The sequence below is a fragment of the Giraffa tippelskirchi genome, chromosome 2 (genome assembly GCF_054371585.1).
Source record: "Giraffa tippelskirchi isolate mGirTip1 chromosome 2, T2T-mGirTip1v1.2.pri, whole genome shotgun sequence".
Classification (NCBI taxonomy): Eukaryota; Metazoa; Chordata; class Mammalia; order Artiodactyla; family Giraffidae; genus Giraffa; species Giraffa tippelskirchi.
Genome location: NC_137276.1, coordinates 228,560,557 through 228,567,071, shown reverse-complemented (window position 1 = coordinate 228,567,071; position 6,515 = coordinate 228,560,557). Strand labels below are relative to the sequence as shown.

At 44.4% G+C, this 6,515-nt stretch overlaps 1 long non-coding RNA gene across 1 annotated transcript in view; it reads left to right on the top strand.

Annotated features, from left to right (window-relative positions):
- Positions 1-938: 938 nt before the first annotated feature.
- Positions 939-6,515, top strand: part of LOC145532901 (uncharacterized) — a 29,961-nt gene continuing 24,384 nt past the window's right edge. The window contains exon 1 of the long non-coding RNA XR_014073698.1: positions 939-979. This is a non-coding gene — a long non-coding RNA (uncharacterized LOC145532901). The remainder of the gene's footprint in view (positions 980-6,515) is intronic.

The following is a 6,515-nucleotide window of genomic DNA, read 5'->3' as shown; positions in this document are numbered from 1 at the left end:
GATGCAGAGATGTGATCTGTGGGCCTTTTGATAAGTTGCCCTGTGCAAGACATGGTAGCTCTCTACCACTTTGAGGTAGTTCACACCCCCTCCGTTGTAAATCCCCACTCTGATGACCTGCACTTTTTGGAATATTTGAGGAGCAAAACATTGTTTAAGGGTACACAGATGCAAAGAGTAGTAAATGAGACAGATATCTAATGTACAACATAACATAGACAAGAATGAACATAGACAACAATATTGTACTATAATGATACAGTGTGTAATAGAAGTGATAAATATGGCTACAATAGCAATTGCATTACAATATATAAATGTATCAAATTAACATGTGGCACATCTTAAAGGTACACAGTGCTATATGTTGAATATATTCAATAAAATAAAAAAATAATTTTGGCAGATGTTTTTATATCCCTAAGGGGAAGTATCCCCTCCATGTTACTCCAGGGCTGCCTTACCCATGAAACAGCCCAACCAGCATTCCTCTTCATGTTAGTCCCTGCAAAGAAGGTGTAACTTACCCTAAATCTCACAGCCCTGGCATCTGGGATCAGTGAGGAAAGAACAGCAGAGGCTAAGAACTTAGTTTTCTCCCTCTCTGTCTCTGTCTCTGTCACCTTCCCAGTTTCAATTTTATGAGGCTGAATTTTGGAAGATGGAAAATAAAAGATTATCTATTTTGAGAAGCAAAGGGAAACAGGTGTCACCAAGAGTCCTTGGTGCTACCAATAACATCTCACTTAACTCTCGTCATTTCTCTGAGATGAGCGTCCTTTTATTGTGCCAGCTTTACAGATGAGCAAACTGAGGCACAGAGAGGTCAAGTAGATGGCTGAAAATCAACTCAGCCAGCAAAGTGGGAGAGGGAGGGTGCTAACACCTGGGCAGGGTAGCTGGAAAGTGGATGCTCTTTCCCACCAGGGTCTGTTCTCGGCAGGAGAGCCTGTGCACAAAGAGGAGAGGATGGCTGGAGGTAAAGAGAAAGCCCCCGAAATGGGTCTTGTGCACAAGTTTTCACGTGTTCCCTCTCTGGGCTTTCAGGGGTCTGTGCCTTTGCTTCATTACCCTCGCCTTTAGCTCTTCTAAATGGGTCCCCAGATGACATCCCATATTTTAGCATGGTCCCCCCGACCCTGAGTCCTTCCTGCCTGAGGTGGGGTCTACATCCTCACGTTCTTCTCCCTCCACTGAGTTCAGTGGATCTTGGTAAGAAGCACCCCAGACCTAGCCTTCAAATACAACCTCCTTGTCAGCAGTGGGCCCCTGCCAATCACCTCCCTTTTCCTGCCAGTTGGGCCAAGCCTGCAGCCCTCGGTGGTGGCTCCCAGGCTCTGTGTTGCCCCCAGCCTAGCCCCTACCCCTCTAAGCTCTTCCCCTCCCTCTATACTCTGCTCCACCTCTAAACTCTCTTCCTCCAATCTTTGCTGTCCCAGTCTACAAGCCTCCATACTCCTGGTCTGTGTGGGCACACTTTGTATGTGTGTGTGTGTGCCTGTGCATGCTCAGTCACTTCAGTCGTGTCCAACTCTTTGCAACCTTTCGGACTATAGTCTACCACACTCCTCTGTCCCTAGAGATTCTTTAGGCAAGAATACTGCAGTGGGTTCCCATGGCCTCCTCCAGGGTATCTTAGGTCTCCTGCATTGGCAGGTGGGTTCTTTACCACTAGCACCACCTGGGAAGCCAGTGTGAGTGTGAGCGTGTGAGTGTGTGTGTACACATAAATACATATACATGGCTGATACTGGGTACATAGGATTTTAACAGCACCCTTGATCTCTACTCTGGTGGCTCAGACAGTAAAGAATCCACCTACAATGCAAGGACCTGGGTTCGATCCCTGGGTTGGGAAGATCTCCTGGAGAAGGAAACCACTCCAGTATTCTTACCTGAAGATTCCCCATGGACAGAGGAGCCTGGTGGGCTACAGTTCATGGGGTTGCAAGGAGTTGGACACGACCGAGCGACTCAGGACTTGATCTCTACCCACTAGATGCCAGTAGCCCTCTCTCTACAATACGATGCCCCCAAATGTCTCCAGACACTACAAAATCACCGTTGAGAACCTCTGGGCTAGATGCGGACCTCAATTCTGCCAGAACGCATTTGAGCCCTTCCCCTGCCCCCTGCACCACCTGTCTTGCGCCACCCTCCTCCGTAGACCCCACTGTCCATGAATAGGTGTCCCTAGTGACCACAGCCCCACGCTCCAGTCCTGAGTTCCATTTGACCCCCCAGAACTGCAATCTACCCCCTGATTAGGAAACCAACACTGCTCAGCTTCTGAGTTGACAAGACCCTAGGACTCCTTGGATACTGGATCTGTCCACTCTCCCAGCATCTCTGGAGTCCTGCTCCAAAGCACAGGTACTTCTCCTAGCCCCTGAGTGTAGTGTCATTCCTGGTCCCAATTCTGCCTTGAGAGAGTCACGCTGTTTCCTGAGCTAGGGTGTGAGTGCAAGCATGCTCAGTTGTGTCCAACTCATTGCAACCCTATAGACTGTAGTCCGCCAGGCTCCTCTGTCCATGGGAGTCTCCAGGCAAGAATATTGGAGTGGGTTGCCATGTCCTCCTCAAGGAAATTTTCCTGACCCAGAGAGCAAACCTGAGTCTCCTGCAGTTTGGGGCAGATTCTTTACCACTTGAGCCACCTGGGTAGAACCATGCATTCAGGGACCAACTAGGAAAACTGTACCATGGTCTTTATTTTTGGCACCAAAATTGCCAGGAGCACCTAAGGGAGAATAGGTAAATGACTTCACCACCCAGCTTTTGAGACCATAATCTGAGTGGAATACCAGTATGGGGCAGCCAACCAGATGGTGACAACAGCTCACTAAACCTCACCAAACCATAAATCGACTGATAATGTACTGCATAAGGGTCAGGGAAGAATTTAAGCCACGCATTTTAAAATTTGAATCATTTGGATCTGATAGTGTACATCTGCTGCATACAGTTTTTAATTCAAATCAAATATGTAGAAGTACATTCCAATAACTAAGTCATGGTCTTCCATATTGTCAAGGTCTATTGTGGCCCCACATTATGGAGTAGCCCCAAGAGAGAAAGCCAGCCCAGGGGATCTAGACTCTAGAGGACATGCGGTAACAGCACCCTAGGATGTGTGGGCTCAGTGGCTTCTGCCCATGGAGACATATTTGTATGTTAGACAATGTGTTGGCTAATTTTATATCTCAACTTGACCTGGCCATGAGGTGCCCAGACATTGGGCCAAACATTATTCTGGGTGTGTCTGTGAGAATCTTTCTGGGTGAGATGAGCATTTGCATTGGTAGGTTGAGGGAAGCCTATTACCCTCCCTCATGTGGATGGTCATCATGGAATCTGTCATAAACCAAATTCTTGAGTTCCCCCTTAAATTTGTATGCTGAAATCACGATCCTCAGTGTGATGATGTTAGAAGGTGGAGCCCCTGGAAGTTATTAGGTCATGATGATGTAGACCCTGTGATGGAATTAGTGTCCTCATCAAAGAGACCATAGAGATCTCATTTGTCCCCTCCACCACCTGAGGACACAACAGGATGATGACTGTCTAAGAAGTTCTGCTTCACTGACTATGCTAAAGCCTTTGACCATGTGGATCACAACTAACTGTGGAAAATTCTGAAAGACATGCGACTACCAGATCACCTTGCCTGCCTCCTGAGAAATCTTTATGCAGGTCAAGAAGCAACAGTTAGAACCAGAAATGGAACAATGGTCTGGTTCCAAATTGGGAAAGGAGTACGTCAAGGCTCTATATTGTCACCCTGCTTATTTAACTTATATGCGGAATACATCATGAGAAATGCTAGGCTGGATGAAGCACAAGCTGGAATCAAGATTGCTGGGAGAAATATCAATAACCTCAGATATGCAGATGACACCACTCTAATGGCAGAAAGGAAAGAGGAACCAAAGAGCCTCTTGATGATAGAGGAGAGTGAAAAAGTTGGTGTAAAACTCAACATTCAAAAAATGAAGATCATGGCATCCGATCCAATCACTTCATGGCAAATAGATGGGGAAATGATGGAAAAAGTGACTGATTTTATTTTCATGGCTCCAAAATCACTGCAGACAGTGACTGCAGCCATGAAATTAAAAGCTACTTGATCCTTGGAAGGAAAGTTATGACAAAACTAGGCAGCATATTAAAAAGCAAAGACATCACTTTGCAGATGAAGATAAAGGTCCATATGGTCAAAACTATAGTTTTTCCAGTAGTCATGTATGGATGTGAGAGTTAGACCATAAAGAAGACTGAGCACTGAAGAACTGATGCTTTTGAATGGTGGTGCTGGAGAGGACTCTTGGGAGTCCCTTGGTTGGACTGCAGGGAGATCAAACCAGTGAATCCTAAAGGATATCAAACCTTAATATTCATTGGAAGGACTGTTGCCAAAGCTGAAGCTCCCTCCGATGCTTTGGCTACCTGATGAGAAGAGCCAACTTATTCAAAAAGACCCTGATGCTGGGAAAGAGTGAAGGCAAAACGAGAAGAGGGTGGCAGAAGATGAGATGGTCAGATAGCATCACTGACTCAATGGACATGAGTTTGAGCAAACTCCAGGACACAGCGAAGGACAGGAAAGCCTGGGGTGCTGCAGTCTATGGGGTTGCAAACAATCAGACATGACTTAGCGACTGAATAACAACAACATACATGTGTATATATGGGGTCGGGTTATATACCCTACGAGTGTATATGTTTTTTTATTTTTAGTTAAGCTATATCATGGACATCTTTGCATGCTTGTAGATATAAACATTATCACAACAACTTTCACCACGATTGTATGATAATCAGTGCCTGATCTGCAGCCCTCAGTGTTAGCTCCCAGTTTATCAAGTTTCCCGCGAGACCATGTCTACTATCCCCCCTCCACGTTCCTCTTCTGTCCCCTGAAGAAGTTACCTAAGCTGCTCAGAACATTTTTATACACACATTTTCTCCTATCTTCGACAGGTCAGGATAAATTCCTAGAAGTAGAATTATGGGGTCAAAGACAGTAGAGGTCTTTGAGATGTGCTACCAAATTGCTGTCCAGGAGTTTATACCAGCCAGCAGCCCCTCCAGCACCATCTTCTCGCTTCTGTCCTCATTGTGAGGGCAGTAAACGCCTGTCTTCATGCATTAAAGGGTGCTCCCCCGAGCTGTGCATTTACCAGTTTGGAACCGACTAGGTATTTTACTCAGAATTTCTTTTTTTTTCCTGAGAGATCTGTGCCTTCCTTCATCTTGCGGTTTTTGGCCGCTATGATCATCTTTTCAGCCAAATTGGGCTGAAGAGGCAAACAAATGTGATACACTGATAAAGCAAGCATTCTTGCCATATTTGCTCTGTTCAAGCACAAGTGCCCATATAGTCAGCCCTAACTTTCTTTGCTTAGAGTGTTTATGTAAGTTCCCAGGACAGCTACCTTAACTTTTGTGATCCCTATTTTTTAAAATTCAACTTATAGCTGATTTGCAATGTTGTGTTAGTTTAAGAGCTTAGTAAAGTGATTCAATTTTATACACATATATTAATACATAGTCTTTTTCAGATTCTTTTCCCTTATACTTTATTTAAAGAATATTGAGTATTGTTCCCTGGCTATATAGTCAGTCCCTATTGATTATCTGTTTTATATATGGTAGCGTGTATAGGTTTATCTCAAACACTTCATTTATCCCTCCCCCTACCCTTTCCCCTTTGGTAATCATGAGTTTGCTTTCTATGTCTGTGGGTCTGTCTTGTTAATAACTTCATTTGTATCATTTTTTTTTAGATTCCACATATAAGCAATATCTTATGTTGTTTGCCTTGCTCTTTCTGACTTACTTCACTTAGTATGATCATCTCTAGGTCCATCAATTTTGCTGCAAATGGCATTATTTCATCCTGTTTTATGACTAAATAGTATTTCATTGTACAAATATATGACCCCTGTTTTTATAAAGCATGGATTTGCTGGTTATAATTATAAAGTGAGTTCTTACCATCCTTCACAGGGGAGCATGAAGGAGAAGCTAGAACATGAACCTTGGAAGCAGGCCATGTCTTGTGACCCAGAATTGTCCTATGACAGTGGGTGACTGGTCTAGTCCCACCTGAGCCCATCTTTCCTCATCTTTAAATTGCGGTGAGTGTCTAACCACCAAGAGACTAGGAGAATGATCCTTATCTCACACAACAGCCAGAATTCAGTAAGATTAGGATATGAAAGCATTGACAAAAATGTTATTCATTAGTATTAAATTTACAGTGATGTAATTAAACAGAGTGGAGTCATAGAACACTGTATGGTTTGCTAAGGCTGCCAGAACAAGGTACCACAGACTGGGCAGCTGAAACAACAGAAATGTATGGGGTCACAGATCTGAAGGCCAGGCCAGATGTCAGAAATCAAGGTGTCATCAAGAGCACTGGTTCCGTCTAAGGCCAGTATCCTTGGCTTGCAGATGACTGTTTGCTCCCTGTCTCTTCACATGCTATTCCTTCTTTGCATTTCTCTGTG